This window comes from Plectropomus leopardus, chromosome 5 (assembly GCF_026936395.1).
Source record: "Plectropomus leopardus strain MGB_pleo_1.0 chromosome 5, ASM2693639v1, whole genome shotgun sequence".
Lineage (NCBI taxonomy): Eukaryota > Metazoa > Chordata > Actinopteri > Perciformes > Serranidae > Plectropomus > Plectropomus leopardus.
This window is the reverse complement of record NC_142180.1, coordinates 3,464,005-3,489,873: the sequence shown is the minus strand read 5'-3', so window position 1 is coordinate 3,489,873 and position 25,869 is coordinate 3,464,005. Positions and strand designations below refer to the sequence as shown.

Here is a 25,869-nt window from a genome sequence, read left to right as displayed (position 1 = left end):
GAAACCATTCTGTAGTTTATCTTTATTTTAAATCTATGAACAAAGAGACTGATAAATGCAGCTTATCAAAACCCATAAAAGTAGTTGACTGTGCACCAGTTTGTTCTACCATGCTAAGATAAATCACTAGCAGCCAAACAAGACTGTTGTACTGTACATAATGCTGTATATTTATAAAGGTCAATGACAGGCGTCCCATATTTATGTATTTCCCTCTGAGACACTATGTAGCATAACAAAATGACATAATAAAATGATGACTGTTAAATAATGCAGGGGGATTCGCACAGGGTTAAATATAGGTCACTAATTGTACATGTATCGAACCTTGCTCTGTATTTTGAAGGCATAAATAAGGCATAAACAAACGAGCCAGCGGATGTTTAATGTGGCTACACTGGGACTTTTCCTGTGATAAATGGGCTTTGAATAATGCATGCAGGTACAACTGAGGGGCTACAACCTTCAGGTTTGCCATCTGGTGTCCCACACTAGATACTAAGCAGCAAACACAGGAGGAGAATTCGCTGTCAACGTATGCAAACTGTTTATCCTGCATGCAAGATGTATGGAACAACGTGTTAAACAGTACGCAATTATACTGAAAGGAAGCATATGAATTGATCATTGGAGGCACTATGCACAGTGTTGAGTTGTTTGCTCATCCAAAGACATTTTTGAGCCATGAATTTGCACATGTGAAGTTAAGCTTTTGGTTTTGTTCATTTTTTTCGGGTGAGTTGGGTAAGTCATTTTTAACTGTGGTTCAAGTAACTATCCTGATCTACAGAAAAACATGTTCTGGACTTCCATTTTAACTGCAACAACTTTGAAAATGAATACTTGCTTAAGAACATAATCAGATGGCAAAATAATTTGTCGAATTGTGGCACAATATGAGTACTTCCTGTGAAAGTGAACTGCATGTATCGAACTATGTACTGACACAACAGTATCATGAAGTCATTAACTTGATTGGGCACATCACATGGCTAATGTTACTAAATAGTTATTGGCGGGTTTAACAACAGAGTAGAGGCATTTGTTTGATGTTGGTGTGACTTTGTTAGAAGTATTTAACGACTCAGTGTTGGATTTTAGCTGCTGCTGCTTTGTTAGTTCATGCAAAGCAGGCAGACATTAAAATAGGCTTGGGCAATATATCGAATATACTCGAGGTAACATGGCTTACTTCACATGCAATATATAAAATGACTATATCGTGAACATCAAGTATAAATTGTCACGTTGTTTTTTGGTAAGCAACCTGCGTTTGGATTCCCTCGCTCTCTCCTAAAGCGCTCTCTCTCTTTATGTGAAACACACATAAAGCAGCGCTCTTGCAGAGCTCCAGACTGTGACTATTTAGTCACATTTTGCTACCATGGAGTACTAGTGCAAATTGCAAATACTATTAATAAATGAACTGGAGAGCTGTTAGTTTGTTTCCAGTTTACGGAGAATAAATCATTGTGTTTAACGACGCTGCATCGTTAAGCAGTCTAACCTAATGAGTGTAAGATTTAGGATTGACCATTTATTTGTAATTGATATATATAATCGTCTGATAATCGGACTCAATATTTAGGATTCATCATTATCGGAATTGTTGTTTTTTCACTTAATAGCAAGATAAAATAAATTACTTGAAAATTCACGACTATGGCTCTGATGCCAACGCCTGCCTCTGTCTGCAGCCTCCACTGCTGCCTCCCTCTGTGTCATCTGACTGGTTACAAGTCACAAGTAACTGCCCATCAGCCACAGGAGACTGCTGTGCTACAACCAGAGATAAGCACAGACCCAAGTGGAGCTGAATGTCAAATGTATGCAGCAGATATAACTTAAGCTATGAAACCTCACAATCCAATACAATGAAATTGCAAAACACCCAACAATTGTGCAGGTAATGTAAAGTAACTGTATAATACTTTAGTACAAGAACTACTAGGACAAGGAGAGGGAGTGAGACGCCAAGTGAGATGTAAGTTCATCATATATTTAAAAACTACAAAAACAGTTGATTATTGTGATCACACCAGCTGTATGCAACACAGACTTGCTGATACACAGTCAATCCATGATGAACCTGTTCATATGCGTTATTGTCCCATTTGCCTCTGTAAGGATGAATCTGCAAGCTGCAAGGCTAATTCATACGACTAAATGACATAGACTTGTGCTAATGAAGTTAGCTTGTTGTATTTGTGGAGTTAACATGTCTAGCAAAAAAGGAATTGTTTTATCTGTGAACCTTATGGGTTACAATGGAGCCAAATGTTGTACTTTTGTTTAACCCTTAGGGCCCGCTTTTATTACACACACACTCATATCGCTCAAAATCAAGCTTAAAATGATTTTATATTTTTATTTTCTGCTTTCTTTTAAACCAACATCAGTCCTTATCATAAATGTCAAATATTCATCAATTTTCTAAATGTTAACCCTTTAAATGCCAGTTTTTTTTTGTCATGATGTCACTATGTTTTTAGATGAAAAAAAAAAAGTAGATTTTTGTTTTTGATTATCACAGCTTTGGATATGTCAATGTTTAGCTGCAACATTGATTGTGACAGTGCACCTAGTGGACATAACATGTATTTTCCCCATATGCCAAATATGGTAACAATGACAGCAAAAGCCCAGAATGAAGCCCAGAAATAATACAGTGCATGTGTTGATACTTTGATGGCTGCGGGATCATAAATTGCAGTTTGAATGGGTTTCAAAAGTGCTTTTTTTGCACAGCTGGAAATTCCAAGATGACACAAAAATACACAATCTTGATCACATTCATGTCATATGCATGAACACAGCCAAAACTAATCAAAAAACGAAGAATGAAAAGCGCATAAAATCTGCCAAATGCTCCCTAAATTGTCTTCATTAAGTCATGTTTTATGTGTGTTTTATGCATGTTAGTTGAATCAATAAAACTTTACTGCATTTACAGAATCTTAACACAGGAACCCCACTACCAACTAGCATTCTGGAGGTGTAATTGCAATGAGCATAGCATATAACAAAACACTAAAGAAGGCTGGCTGCAATACATTTAAAAAAAATTGAAAGAACAATTTTTGAATATAATGTTGAAATATTCTCTTTTGCACCAAAAAATTAAACATAGGATGCTGAGAAGCATTAAAATGAAGTTTTATGTTTTAGTTGTGGAATAAGATTTTTATTTTTACTGCAAAAGTATGTCATTTGTAAATATAGGTATAGGCACAAATTGTAAACAATAAACAATACAATAATACTGTATTGAGTCAGCCTTGGAAAACCATATCTGATGACTCTGGTGGATGCAGGCTCAAGGTAAAAAAGAAAAAAAAAACAGCTTTGCCTTCAGATAGGGCTGGACAACACATCATATGGCCCAGTTTGTTTGAAGCCTTCCCTTGCTGACACTCATTGTTGAAATGTGCATGCTCAACACTTTCGACATGACTCTACTGGGCACCCATGACACCCGACAAAGAAGTGTATTCAACTTAAGGCTCCTTCAGGATTATAGCTGAGCTTGATCTAACAGGATTTTCTCTCCAAAACCTTCATAACCACTATGACCATCTGCCACTTCAAGCAACCGCTGTGGTTCAGACTCCCACAGATTCATTTCTGCTGGCTCAGTCCTACTCATGACAACAGCCTGGCCAACAGTGGGTTTGGAGGCTGAGACTGACACTGCCATAGCAACACTTCTTCTAAATACCTCAAATATATGCGATCACATACTGTACATGCAAGCTGAATTACCTTTTCGGCTTGACTCAAATCCTACAATATAAGTATACTGCAGATTCAAAGCAAGATTGCTTATACTTGTTGGAAGCAGTGATCTACTCTGACCAGGTTTGCCAACACATTCTCATCCCAAGTCGTCACATACTGCCGCAATGAAGTGGATTTCTGGGTCTATTCATTCTTACTTTTACATCACATATTATTACCGTTATGTCAACACAAGTGCATGGTGGGAGTACGCTGCACTTTATGTTTCAACAAGAACAGCACAAGGCAACCAACGCTGAGAGGTCAACCAACGCATGTGCTGCCACAGATGGTTATGATTAGGGGAAGGAGGCATATGGTGAGGTGTAAAAAAAACCCCATCACCTTAAGACTGGAAGCAAACATCAGACCGCTGCACTAGAGTTTGGGGTTTGTTGAACTCATCAAATGCCCCTCCTGCCTGCTCTTCATGCATCTTGCACTCTTTATATTACATAATTACCAGCAGTTTTTCAACTAGTCTAGTCTGGCTATGTTCTTAAGTGACGTTGCCTGCCCAGGCGCTATGTGGACACAGCAGGTGCCTTTCGGCGATCTGCTGGCAAATATTAACACAGAGACCAATTCTCTGGGATTGTTGATCTTTATTGATATCGATACAATTATCGAGACTCTTTTAACGTTCTTAGTCTTTATCAATACCACTATCGATACTTTTCTATTATTTGGTGGAAAGCAAGTCAACAATACGTTTTACCAAAACCGGTTTTGCTTTTATTGCTTCTCAAGGGACTGTTTCTTTCATATTACTGGAAAACAATTTATGTTACATTTGAACACACCATGATGATGTTTTATTTAATAGTCATTTTACTGAGTCAACCTTAAACACATTACAATGAAACTAAAGGCAACCTCTTTTATTTAGCTAACCAGCTCTTATCCTGTTGTTTTCGACTGGGATTTCAACATAAGTGTAACGGGTGTAGTGAGGACCCAGATGCAGTACAACCGTAACCAGGATTAGTTGGTAATAACTTTTATTCAGACCAACACAATTCAGACACGAAGCAAGATGAGGTAATTCAGCATACAGTTCGTTCTTCGGGTCGGAACCCACGACACAGTCTCTGGAGGGAGATCGAAGCAACGAGCCGAAGCTGACGTCACTTGGCGTGGATGTGGAGGAAACCCCGTAGCCCAACAGCTCGACAGCACGTGTGGAGTTACCGTCGAGGAGAAGGCGGAAGCGTGGTCGGGGACAGGCGGAGGTTCCGAAGCCGAGTGAGCAGTCCGATGATGCAGCGGTACCGATGGGGATGGACCAGGAGGATCGTCGGGGCCAGGCGGAGATGTCTTTACCAGCGAAGCAGATCAGGGACGCCAAAACAGAGCTCGTGGTCGAGGACAGAAGGCAGGTAGGTTTACCGGGGATCAGGCGAAGAGAGCAGGTCGGGGACAGGCAGGGTCGGCTTTCGGAGATCTGGCAGGAGAATGCTGGAGAGTCTTGCATAGTGCGTAGAACAATCTGGCAATGAGAGTGTGTGTGTGGGTGGCTTATATCCTGGGTTGATTACTGATGAGATGCAGCTGGAGGTGAGCAGAGCAGGCAGAGTGGGTGTGGCCAGCAGGTAGAGTGAGCAGAGGAAGAGTGAATGGAAAAGTACTGAGGAGGGGGAGAGGAACAGGAATCGTGACAATAAGGTTATTATTTTTAACTGACGAGACTTGCTACAAAGTGTGGGTGTGCTTACCACTGCTGCTGTGAGTGGATGATGATGAAGACTGTGCCAGCTGGGCTGCAGCAACAGCAGCTGACAGAGTTGGAGTTTTTTAAACCTGAAGAAAATCATGGGTTCAGCATTTGGGTTTTATTTTATGGACAATTGATGTATGTGGACCAGTGATAGGACTTAAATGACGTCAGTCGACCTGAGATGTAATGTTACTTTATAGGGCCCACGGGACAGCAGTATTGATAAGCTCAAACGTTTTTTGAAAAAGGTAGTACTGTATCCTAAGTAGAACCTTGCTTCGATCCCCATCCCTAGCTCTACCTAGTCCGCGTATCATGTAGACACTGACAAATTGACAGTATGTGATGACTATGAAATGATAACATGCTGGGCTGCCTAGTGTTGTTGTTCATAAGATGTCTTTGCAAGAAAGCCTGAATCTCTAACTGACCACCCCCATATCACTGACCCCTTCTTTCTATCCTCCTTTACCATTCAACCAGAAAATGAACACAATATATGTAATACAAAAACACAAAACAGCCACCTCTTTTACAAGAAGCCTGGACTATGGACAGTAAATCATCTGCTTCCACAGCACCACAAACCTGACATTTTCTAATCCTGCGGATGCACAAGGAAAATGAAGGACCCATTTTGGATTTGTGCAGCTTCAATATGGAACATGCACTGGCTGCTGTTCTTGTTAGGAATAAGCCCACAGCCAAAATGTATTTCTCAAAGCCTTCTGTATTTGCAAGCAAAACCTGCGGGGGTTCTCCACCTAACACCCTGACAGGGCATTGATGGGGAGGAAATGGCATATTTACCTGTGCATGAAACAGGACCCTGGATTTGCCCTCAAAATACACTTTTAGAGGCAATCTGCTTTCCACAAAAAGGGGTCAAGCCAGGCAGAGAGATAAATAAATTGCTTTGCTACTGCTAGGCTGTATACTTTGCCTTGTTTCAACCAGGTCATGGAAAGCATACACCTCTCCACATACATGGAGCAAAAGAGGTGAAAAAAAAGCCATAGACGACTTGAGAAAGCTATTGAAAGCAGAACACGGGGGGGAAATAAGAAGAGAGGAGAGAAAGACGGTGGACGAGAGCCTGTAATCAAAGAAAAAAAGGGTGAGGAGAGAAGTGAAGGGGAGATGAAAGAAAAAGAAGCAAAGAGGAAAAGATCAGAGTAGAGGACAGGATAGGATAAAGGCTATAACAGGACCATAAAATCATGCTAAATTCTGGAGAGCAGATTCTGATCTGAGGATAGTGGGATAGAACAGCACAGTGCGATAAGAACAGCTTGCAAGTGGAGTTTTCATGCCTATATGCTTGTAGCTGCCATTACTCAGCTGCATAGAAAAATACCTTTTTCAGTAAAAGGAAAGAGGAATGTTATATATCCCTTTAAAGTCCTCCCAAAGGAAAAAGCTATGGAATTTTCTTTTCTTTTAATTTTTTTTGTCCTTGAGGCTATGGCAACAAAACCCAATGTTTACTGTTTTTTGACAGACGTCATCCTTTAAAAAAACAAAAAACAAAAACTTTCCTGTACCAAATGGATTAGATGGCTGTTCATGAAAATAGTAAAACAGAGAAAAAAATCTAAATAACAAATCATTTACTGTTATAATGCTTGTTATAAGTTAGTATAACAACTACTGTTGCAAATTGTGAGCACTCTCCATAATCGGTTAATCAGTTAAATTAACGATTAACGATTAATCATTATTAGAAAAAAAACCCTAAAAACTTTGCTTATTTCCAACAGCACCAAATGTGTTTTATCCTCGGTCAAAGCTCACAACAACATATTACATATACTTTCACAGCATTTTATGGCCCATTGTTTAATCGATACATTTCCCATGTTTGATTAAATTCTTAACGACCAATTAATTGAACATATCAATTTATTACCATGGAATTAGTAGTATTACCAGTACTAGTATTATTTCCACACATATTCACCATTACAGGACTTCGAAAATGTCTCAGAAATGGTGAAAAATCATACTGATACAATTTCTTTCACCAATTATGTAATGGAATAACATTAAATATATGGTATTAATGGCAGTTAGTGTTCATTCTTTCTTCATTTCATAAAATACAGGTAAATTTAGTATCTTAACATTAATACTTTAACCGTAAAAGGACAACTCAACTGTTTGGTAATACATTATTTTAGACTGTAAAAAATTATTATTTTTTCTCACCATATATATAATCAATAACACAAAACAAAATTATTAAAATGAATGATGAGCATTTTTTGTATGTCTTAATGAATAATCCAGTTTAATTTCATTAGCTTAGCTTCTCTACCTTTACCATAGAAGTACAGGTCAATCGTTCGGTGGAGAATGTTTTTCAAAAAAATATTTGACCCCTATCAGGTTTCCTTTTTGGATAAAGCTACAAAAAAAAAAATCTGTTCGTAAAACCTCCAAAACTGTAACATGTCAGATAATTATGCCTCCTTTTAAAAATCCCACCACACAGATCACCCATGGAGTGATTTTTATTGCTACGACCTTTCTGTAGGAGGTGAACTAAAAAGGCAAACTGTTAAAAGACACAGCAACATCTAGTGTTTTTTTTAGCATAATAAACCTAAACCAAATTATAGAGATGACTCAAATTGAGTTAAATCCAACACATTTTTCATCATTATATAGTAACTAAAATGTGCTCTCTCAAATGTTAGAGCAGGATTTTATAGGGATATGATGCATTTGTTTTGCTTTTGACTAGGGGTGTGACAATATTAGATCGTGAAGAAGTCTCCATGATCCACCATCACGGTTGTGTTCTATCTGTTGTTTCTATGGTTATACACCCGAGGCATTCAAACTCTGCTGGACTGCAGAATGCAGTAAGCTCTGGCACAGTCTCTGTCTCACAGTCTCGCTGGTCACATGGGAAGTTCATCCCAACGTCTGAGTGGAGTTACAGAGGGAGGATGTGTTAATGATCAGCGGGTACAGCTCCAGAGAAAGCAGCTCCCCTCCACTGTGTGACTGTGTTTAACGTTATAAGTGTATTGTTCTGCATTTTAACATATTTCAGCGTTGCCAACACCATGCTCTCACGCTTTCACCGTCAGTCTCGCGCTCTCATGACACCAAAGCAAATCTCACGCCAAAACACTGCGACAGCAGAAGTGCTGAACAATCATATAATGCAGTGGGACTGACTGCAGAATCCAGCTGATAATTTGACAACCGAGCAGTGTTTCATTATCACGGATCAGACAGCTAATCGCCCGACAGCGCATCACAGTTAGAGAGACAGACAGACAAACAGAGCAGAGCTTCTCCTCAAAGCACTAAAGTGTCTGAATGAACCAACAGACAAATATTCAGAGGTGGAAAGTGACTTCTTTAGACTTCTTAAGACTAATAAGCATTAGTTTCTGGTTTAGTTGGACTTTGGATGGAATGATTTTGAGCACATCACTCTGTGTCTCCGTGCCAGCCGCTAGCACTGAGCTCTTGTTATTATTACCAGGGGCAGACGTAGTGATTTGGGGGACAGGGATCATAGGCACATTTCCTTAACATACATATAAAGTATGTCTTCAGTGTACTCAGTGATGGTAAATAAGTCCCTGAATGAAAAAAAGATTGTGAACCACTGTACACGGTCCAGCCATATACTAGGTCTTAACCTAGTCTTGATTTTCTCAGCTGAAGCACTATTTGCTAGTCTGTTAAAGCCTTCCCTATAGATACACAGATAAACCAATCAAAGCAAACCATCAAGTCTTGGCTTTCTTTCCCCTCCCCTTTATTTCACAGGTGGGAAGTCATGGATGAAAATGAAAACACTGAATAGTTTGTCCCCCTCAAAAATTATGAGATACGGTTCCCATCAAAACAGCGGTAAACAAAAAGTGGTAAAACAAAAAAGGGACATTGGCCTAAGTTTCTCTCATTATTTTTTATTTTAGGGCTATATTTTTTAAATTGGGAGATCTTAGTTGTACTGTTCAGTAACATACACAATAGTCTTAAAATCCAAAATGCAAAGGAATCGTAATAAAATTGTGATCCTGCCTTAAAAAAATCGTAATACGATAATTTTGCCATATCGTCCACCCCTATTTTTGAGATATTTTCTTGCTCTTATGTGTTCCCCTTTCCATTTTACACTTGTGTTTGCACCACTTTGCACCCTACAACTCATTGACGTGTGACGGTCTGATTTAGTGCTTTCATAAATGCTGTTTGTTCATAACCTGTTATAATGGATTCCTAATAAAAGAGGGTGTGGTTGGAGGCTAGAGGAGATGGCTGCAGCTGATTCCATTTGCCCTTTGGAGAGAGCAGCAGTTGCTGACTGAATGAGGATTAGGACTAGAAATGATGGGATTTTGATGCTGAAAAGCCCAGCTGAGAAGCAGCGCAGCATGAGACCATGAAGCATAGCGGGAGAGGAGATGCAGGCTGGGTTTCACTGCCTCGAGCAGACAATGTCACATCTCCCACACAAAATAGCAGCATTGATTATTGCAGAATATGAAGCCGGGAACACTGGCTTTCTCCTATGCAATGCTGGAATAAGGCATGCTGTCTCGTAAGACCTGGTTAATGTCAACAAATTGACAATGCAAGTCTTAACGTCCCCTTTTTTTCTTTTTTTTTTTAAACTTTTTAACGGCTGTCATCAAACAATGTTTTTTTACTTGCCTTGCTTGTCTCTTACTGTAACTTTAAGTCTAATTGACATGGAGCTCTCACAGTTTTTTTTTGGTTTTCACACTGAACAATCTCATGCGGTCACTTTAGCTATCATCCAAAAATATGAGCTGAACAAAAATAAGTAAATATTACTAATGGCAAAACTATGAACATGACATTTTTTAAACCCACACACGTATGTTTTGCATGTTTGTTTTTCTTTAAAGATCCTGTACACCCAGGAGCACTGCCAGAGATTTCCAGGGAAACCATGCCTCCAAAACACAGTCTAACCATTCAAACCCTAAAACCCCCTGAATAACGCTCAAATGTTAAATTTTGATGATGGAAAAAAGGCATGGTCATTTCATAGGGGTCGCCTGACCTCTGACCTCAAGATATCTGAATAAAAATGGGTTCTGTGGGAACCCATGAGTCTCCCCTTTTACAGACACGCCAACTTTATGCTCATCCCATGCAGTTTTTTGATTGATTACTAAACAAGCCAATGTGGTAGGAATTGCTTTACCTTGTATGTATGAAATCATAATCATTTGCAATGTTGAGTAATGGAATTGAAAACATGTTCTGAAAGCAATAACTACTGAAATTCTGCAATTAATAAGGATTAAAAAAAAAAAAAAGTTTGCCAGTATATAAACACACACACACACATGCACACACACACACACACACACATACAAACTAGTATATATAAAGGCCGACATATCGAGAAGTTACATCATTAACATGCAAACAAAATCATATGATTATCATAACGACCCCATGCTATGATCATGGAAATAATATTTGTATGATTATGATACTCTCAAAGGAGCCATTCTTCACAATTAGTGCTTTTTTACTTTTGATACTTAATTACATTTTGCTGATAAAACTTCAGAACTTTTACTCAAGTAACATGTTTTCTTGTAAAGGAGTATTTTTAGACTGGTATTTCTACTTTTACTTAAAGAAAACATCACACTGGGCCTCACATGCCCCACATGCTGGTAGGAAATTTCAGGTACTACCAGCTGACGTGATTTGACAGAGTGCTGTTCACCTTCTTTTTCAGCTGGGAGCTGGGCTGGCTCATTGGCAGGAGGTGTGGGGGGAGACAGGGCTGCTGAGGATGAAGCTGCATCTGTATTGTGGCCTGACACAAGGCAGGGACAGGGACAACTGATTTAGTATGAATAACTTGCTAAAAAATTACTTTATTAATTAAATGACGGTTAAAAGAGGAGCAAAATGTTGACAGAATTTCTGTGATGATATTAACTAATTTGCAAACGATATTAACTATGATTAATTATTAATATTTTCAAACAAAGCTTATTTTAAATTGAACTAAAAAGATTTGTTTCCACCATTCACAGTGACCTGCCTTCTTTGTGAGGAATCGGGGGACATACTGTCACTATTTCTTTTCTTTCTTCAGTCTTTATTTTAGTTTTGGTACCCAAACTTTTCCTCTGGAGGCTAACAGGAGCCATCACACCAACGCTCATCACCCAGCTCTGTTATCAGATTACCATATGTACCAGGTTTGTGTGCAGGACTGAACCATGTCATCAGAATACAGGGTGAGGCAATACAGAGGCTTTCTGGTTGTTTTTACTTTTTTGCCAAAAAAAAGAAAGGAAAAGGGAACTGTGAGTATTAGTTAACATATTCTAAATAAAATCGTATGATAATGATGATAGGTTAATAATTTCTGATTGAAAAAAAAAAACATCTCAATGGTCTTATATTAGTGAAGGCCCCTGTTAGTCATCGCCCTGACTTTTCTCCCACACTGTGCCCCTGTGCACATCTAGACATTACAGGTGTTTGGAGTTTTGGCTGATTAGCGCTCTGCTCAGGCTGAAGGGGATTGATATATTAAAAAGATGATAATCAGACTCCATGTTCTTTAACCCTTAGGGACAATTTGACACATTTTACACAGTTTTCATTGTTATTTTTTTGGATTTTTGGGGATTTTTTATAACAGGTCAATTTACATTTTATGATGGCGAAAAGGTACGCATATTTGGAGGCGGGGGGCACTTGAGTGACAGGCTGTCTGTGAGGCGTTGCTTCAGTCTATGAGTCAGAACCATCCCTCGCTCTGCCACAGCTGCACCTATCCAAATATGATCACTTCAGACTTAACCCTTTGAAACCTGGACTGACGTCTGTTTTCTTTTGCTGTGTTAAGATGCCTTTTACAAACTCTTAACCGTTTTAAAACTAAGTAAATTTGATTGATTACATTCAAAAACATTGTGAAAATAGTAGTGCACAATTTGCCTAAAAATGTCCCACAAATGCCAGGAAATATGTATGTGTATATATATATACATATATTTATATATATATGGAAAATGTATTCTCCATAATAATTATAATTATATATTTAAAATTACTTACAGACAAACAGAAAAAAAGAGGTTGTAATTGTAAATTGTTGCTAATTTCACTCAGTTTTTTGGACTTGCCTTATCTTGTTGCTCATTGCCTCCTCACATTTTTAGGAGAAATCAATCAAGAATTTGCTAAGGTTTCAAGGGGTTAAGGCAGGCATGTCAAACTGGTCCACAGGGGGACCGGTGTGGCTGCAGGTTTTTGTGCCAACCAACCAAGAGCACACAGTTTGACCAATCAACTGTCTGAAGACGGAGATCAGTTGATTAAATGAGTCAAGTCTGGTGTGCTGCTACTTGGTTGGAAACAAAACCTGCAGCCACACCGGGCCCCCTGTGGACCAGTTTCACATGCCTGGGTTAAGGCCTCAAAACTGGAGTCCACAAACCAAGGGGTATTGTCATGGTAGCACCATCCCTTGTTTACATAGTTTTTGCCTAGTAACAAGCCAACACACAATGTCATTGTAATTGTGAATGTAGCTAAGAGTCTTAGCCAACCATGATTTTAAACTTTCACACTTTAATTTTCAGACAGTTTGGTGTCACAATTACCCATGTTTGAGAGACACTGGGCCTAAATATGAAAGGCCAACTTGCACACCTAAGGCCACATGTAGATGAGAACAGCCCTACTAAAAGTAGAATCTGTGTTCATGTGATAACATTGTGAGAATGATCCCTGAGTACATGCACATGCATGGTGTTCCTGTAGTGCAGCTGTGTGGCTGTGACATCACTGTTCTCACAAGATTCGTGTATCTCCAGTTAACACAGCGACAGAAGGCATTTTCGAAAGATTACACCCTGGAACTGGACTGTAAAAAGTTTGCGTTTTCAGGCACCCAAAACACCACTGTCGTGAACAAAAGGCCAAACCGCAACAAAAGTTAAACATTTCATGTCAGAATGGTTGCTGTGTAAGCGTCCCCTAAAGCTGGAGTAAGCCCTTGTGTTTCTGGGGATAACTTTAGAGGTAACTCCAGCTTTAGACCTATGTAGGAGAGAGTTATGAGTAACTGAGAGTTGCAGAGGCTGACTGGTCAATCACTGATGTACATTTGCTCTTGCACAGTACTGAGAAGCATAGCTGCAGCTTTACAGACAGCAGACAGGAGCACAGCAGACGACCCTGCCTGATACCTTTGCACCAACAAGTAAATGGCCCGTTACTGAGAAGAAAAAGCAAAGCAAATCGTGACTGATATTGCACATTTGATTCCAGCGATGATAAAATGTGCTTTACGGGAAAGCAAGGCACATTAAAAGCACATACACATGCATATTCACCGCACTAAAACAGTCGGTCCAATTAAAAACATAACGACAACAAATCACAGCTAATCAAATGGCAGGAGAAAATGAATGCTTTCACACGGACAATAAACAATGCTATGTTTGAAGCATACCTGAGGTGATCGAGCAGGGTAACTCCCAAAGCTAAGACCATCTTAAAACAAAAACAACTTCCCTAACATTTGATTGAATGATTTGAACAACCACACAGGCAGACAAGCAGGCGAGAGATCCCAATGATTTTCAGTCAAATTTAGTAATTCATTTTTGAATTACCAATTAACAAGGGTGATACAGTCAAATTTGGCATTTACTGGCCTGCATCTTTTTGGATGAAATTTGAGAAATACAACCAATCACTGTGGATATGGATGCATATAGTCATTTTTTGTTTTTACATGTAAAAAAAAGCCTTTTTCCTACAGAAACCAAGTGCTAAACAGAAAAAAAACAACATCTTAGGCCTCCCAAACTGCACTTCCAAGGTGAGTTAAGATGTTAAAAGTTACTTTTCATTTTATTTCATAAAGATCATCAACTGTGATTTTCCTCTCAACACTCAATCAAAAGACGAAGCCATCCAACAGGCAAAGTAGCAACAGGTGGTGTGTACAGTGTCTCCCTGTGACGAGCAACTTGGATAAGCGCAGCTTCTCTCAGCGGGCCGCGTGTTGTAAATGTTATGTAATAGGAGGGCGTTGCAGATGGTGGAGCCGTCTGCTGTTATAACTCATTTAGTTGATAAGGACTCTCACCATCACCTACCTTTCCCGTCACTGGCTGTTGCCATAGTGACATAAGGAAATAAGACTTTGCATGGTGTGTGAGCAAACACGTATGTTCATCTTTGAGAACAAGTCAGAGACAGCTCTGTAGCCAGTCAGACATATCACAGTTTGTAAGACAAGCGTTCCCTAACAATGTTCACAGCACAACCTTATTCTTTAAAATCTAGATACAGATCATGTGGCACTAAATCTCTCTATAGAACTTCCAAATTTAGGCCAACATGAGACAGTGACTACACTTACATGCACAAAATAATCACATTTTTTGCCCTTGTTAGAAAAAAAGTCAGTATTCCTACTAAGCTGTTCACATGTCCAATGAGAATTAATATTCCAATTTACCTGCTCTAACATGTTGTTAATCATGTCCAAATATGGAAAAGTGGAACAGCTGGAGCCACTTGTCATTTTGTTTCTTTGCTTCAAAAACAGGGTTTTCACAGTTTTCCATGGCAGATGAACTAGCCGGATCAAGCTCAGCCTCCCTTTTTTATTCCTTCAACCACTCTTGAAAAGGTTAACGTCAAAATTTATGCATACCCAGAAAACTGTTGATGTCCTTCATTTTTATCTATTGTTTAAAAGTAGGCGTGTTTCTTCTTCTCACCAGAAATGTTGGCTTTTGTTTTGGGCATACATCTCTACATCAGCCTTGCACACTGTTGGCAATCAGTTTGTTTGCAACATATTCATGACAACGCATAGAGCCGACTGTAAACAGAGGCCATGTGTCACAAACTGCAATACAACAGCTGAGATGTAGATTCCATAAGCACTGTATATGTGCCCAAGTAATGCTATTAAAACCACAATAATGTTGGCATATCCTACATCTTAATTGGCAAATGCTGTGTTCAGAAAAAGCCCTAATTCAGAAGGGACCAGCTCTTAAGAAAAGTATTTCTCACCAGCTTGTCACTTACATTGCTTCATAGAGCTGAGGGGAACTTAATAATAATGACAATGATGATGATGACAACAACAATAATAATAACAATAATAAGTAATCAGACTTACATAATGCTTTTCAGAGTCCTCAGACACCTAAAATAGGAGATATAACAACATAAGAGAAAATAAATAAATAATGATAATAATTAATAATAAAATACAGCAAATTCCTTATTGTGATCAAAATAATAAATGAAGTGAAAACTGAAACTGAATATAGTCCATGTGAGAATGAAAAAAAAAATCTCTGTGGATTCTGTGATTAGAGCAACATAATACATTTTTCCATTGTAAATATAAAAATATTAAGAAGTGCACTTTTAATATTATTCACTGATAATATTAAACTTTTCTTAAACTGAATTTGCATTCCATAACTCCTCTGGCATCATCTGATGAGCAACACACCTCTGTGACTGATTCATTGAAAAAAATGCCTTAGCAACATGATCTAAAAACTGTACAGCTTAACACCATTTGTTACGTTTTCATGACTTAATTTTATTCGATGAAAACGAAGAACCAATGCAATCTCCTTACAGCTGTTAGAATCCAATAAAAATCACATGTGGTTGCAGCACAATAAATGAACCTGATTGATTTTTGAGGTTTATCTCAACAGTGGGTGCTTTACCACAATGAGAGAAAAAATGAGGGCCCGCATTTACTGAAAGATGCCTGCCTTTCACAATAACAGCATGGATAATCTACCATAACTTCAAATGCCAATAGCGTGTCATAAAGACTCTGGTGTGTCTTAATATGATTGAATTATTCTTCAAAGATCTCTTGATGCAGAACCGCAGTGGAACACACAATTACAATGCCATGCGTGAAATCTACAAGGAATGCGAGGACTGTTTTCCAGCCTTATTACAAGAAAATACACAGATGCGATTTACTTTGTGCTCGTCTCAGCACTAAACATCCACATTAACTGGGATGTGTGCATAATTTCTTTTCACTATCAAGAAATACATGTCTTCATTGTAAACAGAATCCATGGATGTTGTATGGATGAACTGGTGAATGGGGAGTTGATGTTGTAGCAGATATTGATGGAGAACAGGGTATTTTCAGTCATTTACATAATGAATTTGAAGTCCTGAGGTCTTTATTTTCTTTCATATACACACCTCAGATCTGCCATGGAAGCATATGGAGTACCTTGGCCTTCTCCCCACACACACATTACATAAAAAAAAAAAAGCTCCTGGGTCTATGCGACCCTATGTGACTACATTGTGCTGTGTATTCAATGAGTACATTTTGTTTAGAAAAGATTAAAATAAATACCTTATTGTGCTAGATGCAAAGAGCAACCTTGTGTGTGTTTTTACTTCAAATTAAAATGAATGTATCAAATCAATGCATCCTGTAGTAGTTAATGTAGGCTACACTTCCAAACCCTCTATAGCCACCTGCATCGTCACTTAGCAAAACGATGGAGTCTGTGTCACATGTAAAACAAATAAAAAATAAAAACAAATGAAAGGTCTGTCATGCTTCCATGATGTGTTACATACATTTTCTTTTGTATTTCTGCCATAATGTTTAATTTGTGTTATGACCCCCGCCAAGACGCCAAAAGCAGTGCCATATGTTGACTTCGGAATATGAACAGGTTATTTATACACGAATAATCGGCTCATGATCACGTGTGATATGTACATACTGTTGTGCATCACTTTTTATAGAGTAATGCACCACAGTGTTAGTCTGATAGCAGTAAAATTCTATCTGCTCTATGCAAGATGCTGTAGCTTCATAAAAAAAAAAAAAAAAAATTATTTATTATTTATTATTTATTTTATTTATTAACTTCTGAAACGTGCTATAATGCCTCTGCTGAATTGTCTGGAGTGGCTGCAATCAGTTCAAGTGGCCAACTAACGGAGATTCTAGTTATAAATTTAATAACCCAAAATCAGCACTGATATATCAGGAATTTTATGACAAGAATAATAAACCACAGGCTGATTTTGAATGACAGCAATGGAGGTAAATTGAAACCTTCTATCTTTAACTTTCGTGATCAGGGGGTTTGTCAGGAATTTACACAGTAAGATTTCTCACAAAAATCAAAATTTTACAAAGACTTTCTTGTTCCTTATCAAGGTAGAGATTTAAGCTCCCCTGCTTGGTAATATTCTCAACTAATAATAAGTATTACAGTGGTGTTAAGAAGCGAGCCTGTCTGTCTCTGGTGTATGATGAGCAAGGACTGGTTCAGAGAGCCAGAGCCTGCAGCAAATCCTCTGTCTAATTCTCTGGCCAGCATGAGGCCGATTCCCTCCAGCCTTCCCCCGGCCCTCTGGGGGGATCTGGATCACCATCTAATGAACCGCCTTCAATTACCCCTTCTTCCACTATTTGCCCTCTACAGCTAACTGGAGAACACAATCAAGAACCTCTGTCTTCCATTTCCTGTGGACCCTGAGGCCCCTGGAAGGTTTCACTGAGATTACCATGGGCACACAGAGCTTAGGAGAGCTTTCCAGGGACACCAAAAAAGACGCGATTATGAAGCCACTCTCTTTTTAGACTTTAAACAGGCTTAGATTATTTTCTGTCAAGTCTGATCTCTCCAAATTTTGGGACATGAGCATGATTTCTAAAAAAATAATATGAAAAAATGCTAATAATGTGCTTCACACACAAATAGTGAGAAATTGCAATTTTCCACCATGACAGGATTACGTCAAGGAGACACGACCAGCAACAGGCAGCAGTTTGACACTGACAGAACACAGTAGAGAATTTAATGTGTAGAAGTGTCAAGGTTTGTTTTTTTATCCCCTCTCCTGGTCTCATTTAACCATTGCCATATGTTACCAAATCCTTTACCCAATTTTGCCAATTTTGTGGCTGCTTGGGCACCCATGGGTAACACCCAGGGAAATCACTCAGTCAGTATGTTTACATGCACAGTTTAGTGGAGCTACAGTTATAGCTCAATTAGATCATTTATTTGGATGACTGTCCTTGTCCCAGTAAGTTATTGGAAGTTTTTTATATAATTCTTTAATAAATATGTAAACAGTAAAATATTTGATTATGCAAGTTGTAGGTTGTAGGTGGTGACCATGGGCCCCATGTCCTGGGATACTCGAGCTGGAGCAGCGCCAGCAAGTCGTCAGTCAGTTACCTTTGTGTCTTGTCTCTGTCTGTACAGACCCGAGGGCTCGTACTCATACTCGTACTCATACACTTCCTCATATTGAATGTTTTCTGATTGAAGCATCAACCAGTGTCTCATTTGCTGAATAAGAATCACCATAAAAAGCTTGTCCTACCACAGTATACAAGCACTGGAAAGAATCCACTTGTTCCAAAATCAATATTATTTTTAAGCACTTCTTCCAGGCCACTTCCTTGCACTTTTTCCACTTTTTTTCTTACTTTTTTTCTAAATTGCAGTAACTTTTTATAACTTTGAATCTCAAATTTCTTGCAAATTGTTATTTGCTATCGCCCTATCGCCTTTTTCCTATGTTTTTGACAGAAATCAAGACAATTTGCAAATGGTTAACATAGTAAAAAAAATGCTAATTAATATATCTGGCAAGTCACAAGTATTGACATTGAGAGCATCGTTCAAATGTGCAGCAACAACATATTTCATTTTCCACCAAAGTAGAGAATTTTGCAGTAAAGTATCCACTCATAGTGGCTTGAGCATTTTTGTTTATTACTACATCACTTTAGAAATGTTGAATGCAAAGTTTTCAGTGACATACAACGCAAATATTTTCTTCTGGCGACGTGTTGGCATTTGCATTTCAAATGTTTATTTTGTTTTTTTTAGAAGACTGTTGGTAATAAGAGCTTTTCTTTTTGACATTAGCAGTCCAGAAAGTTAAAGCTAAAATATGTGTGTCACCCTGGAGCCAGGAACAAGTAAAGAAATTTTGATTTCACAAAAGGTGTCTTGAATCTTCTTTTCTTCAGTCTGTACTGCAGTAAGAAGAATTCATCATGTTTTAATAGTCGGTGAAATTTGGCATCACATTTTTGCACTGCAGCCATTGTTATGTCCCTGGGGTTATTATCTGTGGTCAGCTAACCCTTGAAACTCTGGGGAGCTGTGGTTCCATAATGCAGCTGTCCCCTGCAGAGGTTAGATAACAGATGATTTCATAACCTCCCGTAGTCCTCACATAATGTGGCAAATCTTAACCCTCGCAGAATCTTGATTAGTCACTTCGCTTGGTTTCACACTGCTGAAGATGTGACCTTGATTGTCATGGCTGTTATAAAAAGGTTTTTCAGTTATTTTCCCACACATTGTCACCGGCCCTCATCGCCTGTCCCCTCTCAAATCCATTTCTTCACATGGAATGTAATTATTGCTGCATCTCAGAAATCAATTCTCTGCATCTTAGGTTATATATGACACACATGCACTCTCACATACACACTGCAATTATTGTGCCAGGGGCCCATAATGATGAGCAAATCTAAGTTGAACTACTTGGATGATCATTTCTGATACTGTGGTCACAAATAGCTAAAATAATTCCCTTCATATCAGTGGTTTTATATATGTGTTATGTATTTCAGGGGTATTTTCAAATATTTTTCTTCAGTTGTTAGTGTGAACAAATGTTTTAACACACTTAAAATGAGCTTTATGTATGATCTGGACATAAATTTACTTTAAAATACCCAAAAAATGAACTAACCCTATCAACAGAATGTGAAGATGTAACACCTCTGACGTTATGTCCAAGATGCCTATGTATTATATATAGATATAGATATCCACTGCTGAGCAGTAATTATTCTGTAATAACAGATCCCTGCCTGAGAGGTGATAGTGAGTCACTGTAGTGTCTAGTGAGCTGCAGGAGAATAGGAAAACATTGAACTGGTGGGAACATAGAGTCAATGGATACAGCATAGAAGTTACAGTCTCAGTGAATTAGTTAGTAAGTGTTTAAGAAACACAGCGATGGCAGAAGCTCCAGGAAAACGACTGTTCGTTTTTTAGCGTATAGGGTTTTTAAGAAGAAGCAAAACTTAAGTAAAAAATGTTGTGGTTTTCTAACACTGGAGACAGCTGTTGGAGAGTAAAAAGATGTTTCTTTTAGACTACTAAGTAACATCAAACAGCTATTTACCAAAACATGTGTTTAGTGTAACTAATGACAACACAAACTGTAGGCTTACAGTTTATGATAAGCTTTTCAAATGGCATGATGCGATTGTTTTCTTGTTACTGTGGTGTTGCTAAAACTGAGCTAAGTAAGCTCTAAAGTAAACAATAAGATCAGCCTGATTTTGGCCAAATAGACTGAATTACCAATAGGTCATTTAAAGGGTTAAATCTTGCCCTTATTCAGTTAGACTGGGTTAACTGGTAATTAAAATATTCCATAAAAAAAAAAAAAAACATCATGCATCAATACTAGCAAAAAGGATGGAGGGCATCGTCCCAGATCTGATAGACCCAGATCAGACTGGCTTTGTGAAGTACAGGCAAACCCAAGACAACGTGCGACGAGCCCTCCACCTTATTAATCGGATGAGAAGTAGCAACAGGGAATCTATAGCCATTAGCCTTGATGCTGAAAAGGCTTTTGATTCTGTTCGTTGGAAATATTTGTATTTGGTTCTTAAATGTTTCGGCTTCAATGATCAGGTAATTGGATGTTTGAACTCCATATACTGCTCCCCCACAGCCAGAATAAAAATTAACGGGTCCCTGTCTAATACAATACTTCTTGAGAGGGGCTGTCGTCAGGGGTGCCCCCTTAGCCCTACACTTTTTGCTCTTTTTATTGAGCCATTGGCTCAGGCAATAAGAGAGGATAAGGACATAACTGGTGTACTGATTGGAAACACACAATATAAAATTTGTCTATATGCGGACGATATTCTTATGACCCTTAGCAACCCCAAAGTAAGTCTCCCCAAATTGTTACGTCTACTTGAAGAATTTGGCTCATACTCTGGCTATAAATTAAATTTACATAAAACCCAAACTCTAACCTATAATCTGAGTCCACATGAAAATATCTATACAACATGTAAATTTAAATTGACAAATAATATTATGAAATACCTTGGAATACAAATACCAAAGGACTTAACTACCATTTATGACCACAACTATACCCCTATAACAGCTGACATCAAGACAGACTTAAATCGCTGGTCCTTATTACCGACAAATATGTACAATCGGATAGACATTGTTAAGATGAACGTGCTGCCTCGACTTATGTACCTCTTCCAGTCGTTGTCAATTGAGATACCACCAAAGCAATTTAATGAATGGAATAGGATGATATCTACTTTTATCTGGGCAAAACAAAGACCGCGGATTAGACTTCAGACACTACAGTTGCCAAAAGATAAAGGCGGTATGGCTCTACCCTGTTTGGAGGATTACTACAGAGCGGCACAGTTGCGCTTCCTGGTTGGTTGGTGTGATCTGGAATGTGATGCAAAATGGAAAGAGTTAGAACAAAGTTTTATATGTGAACCCCTCCCATCTGTGCTGGGAGACAAATTCCTCTTGAAAAAGTACTTATCGACAGATAAACTAACTAATTTGATTATAAACCCTTTAAACATATGGTACAAAATTCTTAAAGACTCTAAATTTGAAAGAAATGCACAACTATTACGCTGGGTAGCATTCGATACAGATTTCACACCAGCCAAACTGGACAGCAGATTTACATATTGGACAAACCTCGGTATTGCCTCTTACTGTACAGTTTCTACTGATACCGTCTTGGTTTCTTTTGACTATCTCAGGAAAAAACACAACTTGGAAAAACAGGATCTCTTCAGATATTTTCAATTGAGAGATTATTTTAATAAAAACATCAAAACAATTGGAGAAGAAGGAATGAATCTGATAGAGATATTCGCTAAAGCCTATAAAGGAAATTTGAGCAGAAAACTGATCTCCAGGATTTATTTAGCTTTACAGAAGGACAGGGGTTTCTCCACAATGTATATTAAATCAAGGTGGGAAAAGGAAGCTAACATACAGATATCTGAAGATGATTGGTTTAATATCTGTAAGACAATGTCGACTACTTCTAGCTCAGATCTGTGGAGGGAATTCACTTGGAAAAGCACCCTAAGATACTTTATAACTCCCAGAATTAAAAGTTTACAGACCAATAACCCAGCCCAGGGACGTTGCTGGAGAGGGTGCGGTAATGGGTCAGCCGGCCACTTTCACATATTCTGGGAAAGTCCCACAATTTCATCTTAGTGGGAAAACATTATAGCAGCAATCAATTCAATAATCAATCTGCAGCCAGATGTCAGTTTCAGTGTTATATATTTAGGAAATATACCAACTGAGATAAATAAACAAGACAGATATCTATTACAAATATTATTGGCTAGTAGCAAAAAGGCAATAACCAGGAATTGGCTGAACAAGGAGTGTCCAACAATTTCAGACTGGACAGGAATAGTTGAAGAAATCTACAAGATGGAAAGTTTGACATTTTCCCTGAGATACAATACTGAAAAAGGTGACCAATACTGGAAAAAATGGAGGGACTACATAGATGAGAGGTAATTGCATACTCAGAGTGGGAAAATCTGTCTTTCTTTTTTTTCTCCTTTTTTTTTTTTTTTTCTAATTAATTTTATCCACTGTGGACCGAGAGGGACTGGAGAACTATGGGTGCCTTAGCCCCTAGACATGATTCATCAGCCTGATTTCTGCCAGCCCGTTGTTAATCTGCCATTGTATTTTGCTATGGATGACCCTGTCTATTGTACCTGTTTTGTGTGTATATTTACATATTCATTCCGTTTTTTCTATTGGAAAAAATCAATAAAAAGAAAGTTTTAAAAAAAAAAAAAAACTACATTAAAATACAGGACATACCTAAATAAGTATTGTTATACTACATATAAACTGTTGCCATGAAAACAGCCTCAGTCATACTGTTCAGGACTTCTGGTATTCACATTAACGGTGTAACTGTAAATTGTAAATGTATTAACGGTAATGTTCATAACACATTATTACTCATATATTAAAAATTAGTTATATGTAATCGCAATGATACAAAAGCTATGCCTGTTATAATTTGGTTTAATTGAACTGCTTTAATAACAACTGAGCATCAGTGGAATTACCGTTACTGCTATGCTGCATCATAAACATCAGCAGAGAATCACCAAAGAGCAGATGTATTCATTCAAGCTATATGAAAACGCATTTTATTTATTTTTTTTCTGTTTTTCTTCTATTTACCCAATCTTATTTTCCAGTGCATACCTAATGAATCCAATTTTATTGTATTTATTTCTATTTTTTTGTTGGCAAATAACATTTGGGCCACTAAGTAAAATTAAGCAATTATCAAGAACAGCATATGGGTCATTATTAACACCAAGCTGTTTGCAGTATAACCCTGTCTTGTACATTTTTTAAGATGCAGTCCTCAGTGAGACCAACCAATGATGAAGTGTAGGTCGAGATCTCACACCATGTTATGGCCAGACACAATAATAAGTACCTGGGGACATGTGCAGTAAAAACACTGATGAGCAAGGGGAGGAACAGAAAGTGTGCTCCTCCTGGCCAATTTTGGGCCTTCAATTCACTCAAGGACCAAAATAGAAAATACAGTTCTTTAAATTAAAGTTGAAGATCCATGACAATAAGTCTGGTTCACAAATATAACTACAATTACTAAAAAATGCTTTTATACAACAGATCAAAGTTCTGATACTGTAGAAATAAACAAATATGCTTAAATAACCATTCCAAAAACAACTGACATGACAATAGGCAGGTATCCATTACAGATGTGCGCAAAACTTCTATATTTCATATGCAATATTTTGTTGATAGAACACAATTGCAAGATGACTGCGTTTCCACTGAGAAATGCTCTGCAACATCTCCTCTGATGATAGCATTCCCAGAAGCATGGTGATGGATGTTTAAAATATTAGCAGGTTTTTTTCTATTGCAGCCACCGCACTAGCCGTCATTATTTCCAATCAAAGTTGATGTCAGAGTTTTATGCGAGTGAGAATGGAAAGGCAAGCCTGTTATATGTGGAAGAGGCCACACAAGGGATTTCTGGGAAGAAACAGTCCACGATTTCAAAGAGAAATTGTGGATTCAAAACTTCCAGATAATCCGCTCAACTTTTGAAGAGTCGTGCAATGCAATGACACCTCTTGTAGCTCCTGCTGCAGGCAACTAGGACTAGATTCCAAACCAGATCAGACCAGATCAAAAAGCAGTGTTTTGCTTGCTTCTCTGATTTAAAGTTTGGGTTGGGTGTGGTCAGAGGTGTACTCTGCTGAATGTGTAGCCACAGCCAAAGTACACATGTACTTCACTGCAGCTGAATGAAAACTTAAATCACTGGAGGCAAGAGAAAACAAGATTTTCAGGTAGTGTTAAGAGGATGATCAATGTCGTAAAGTATCTTTTTAAAATATATGCTTAACACCACATTAAATAGATTGTCAAATCAATGCTGCTTGTTTAAAGTCTGTTTTAAGTCACTTTTAAAAAGAGACATTCTAGGAATATTTACTTATTAATGTGGATATTCTGCTCCACGAGTTCACCTCACCTTCTTCTGTCATTATCATATGAGGTATTACGATTGTTAAAGCACAGGGAAATTAACATCTCATTTTGGGTTCATAAATGGAATTAGTTTTTGAGGAACATCATGTTATTAATGTGCTAACCTAAACCTGTCATTTATATGGGATTATTCATGATAATTATTTATTTATTTTGAGTGCCATAGTAAGACAGACCGAGACTGACAGAGCGAGGGAGAGAGAGGAAGTGAAGGGGAAAATGCAGTGTCAGCCCAGCGGTTTTGTCAGAGTTTTGTCAGCAGACTTGTCTCTGAAACAGATAGCTTAATAATAAACCAATTATGATACAGTCAGACATGTCAACAGCCGTGCACTTGACAGCTGGTTTAATCTCAACTCATAGAGGATCCAATGCAAGGAAAATCCAAGTCTCTCTATCCTATGCCATTCACATTGAATGTAATCACATAGAAAACATTGAAACTTTTTCTTGAAATCCATCCAAATAATACCAAACTGAGTTGTTAAATTCTTTTGGTATGATACATTTAGAACCAAAAGTAACTCCTACGAACATGTACCTGGAACCTAGATGTGTTTTTACCGCACACAGTACTCTTACATGTGGGCAGGGTTGTTGTCACTCACTGCTCTGTCCAGCACAGTGATATTTTTCAGAACAAAAAAGAGCAGGCTG

At 38.1% G+C, this 25,869-nt stretch overlaps 1 protein-coding gene across 1 annotated transcript in view; it reads right to left on the bottom strand.

Annotated features, from left to right (window-relative positions):
• The window catches only part of naaladl2 (N-acetylated alpha-linked acidic dipeptidase like 2), a 795,864-nt gene that overhangs the window by 519,314 nt on the left and 250,681 nt on the right, over window positions 1-25,869 (bottom strand). Inside the window, exon 5 of the mRNA XM_042513024.2 lies at window positions 15,681-15,707. The gene's annotated coding sequence lies outside the window, so the exon portion shown is untranslated. The remainder of the gene's footprint in view (window positions 1-15,680; window positions 15,708-25,869) is intronic.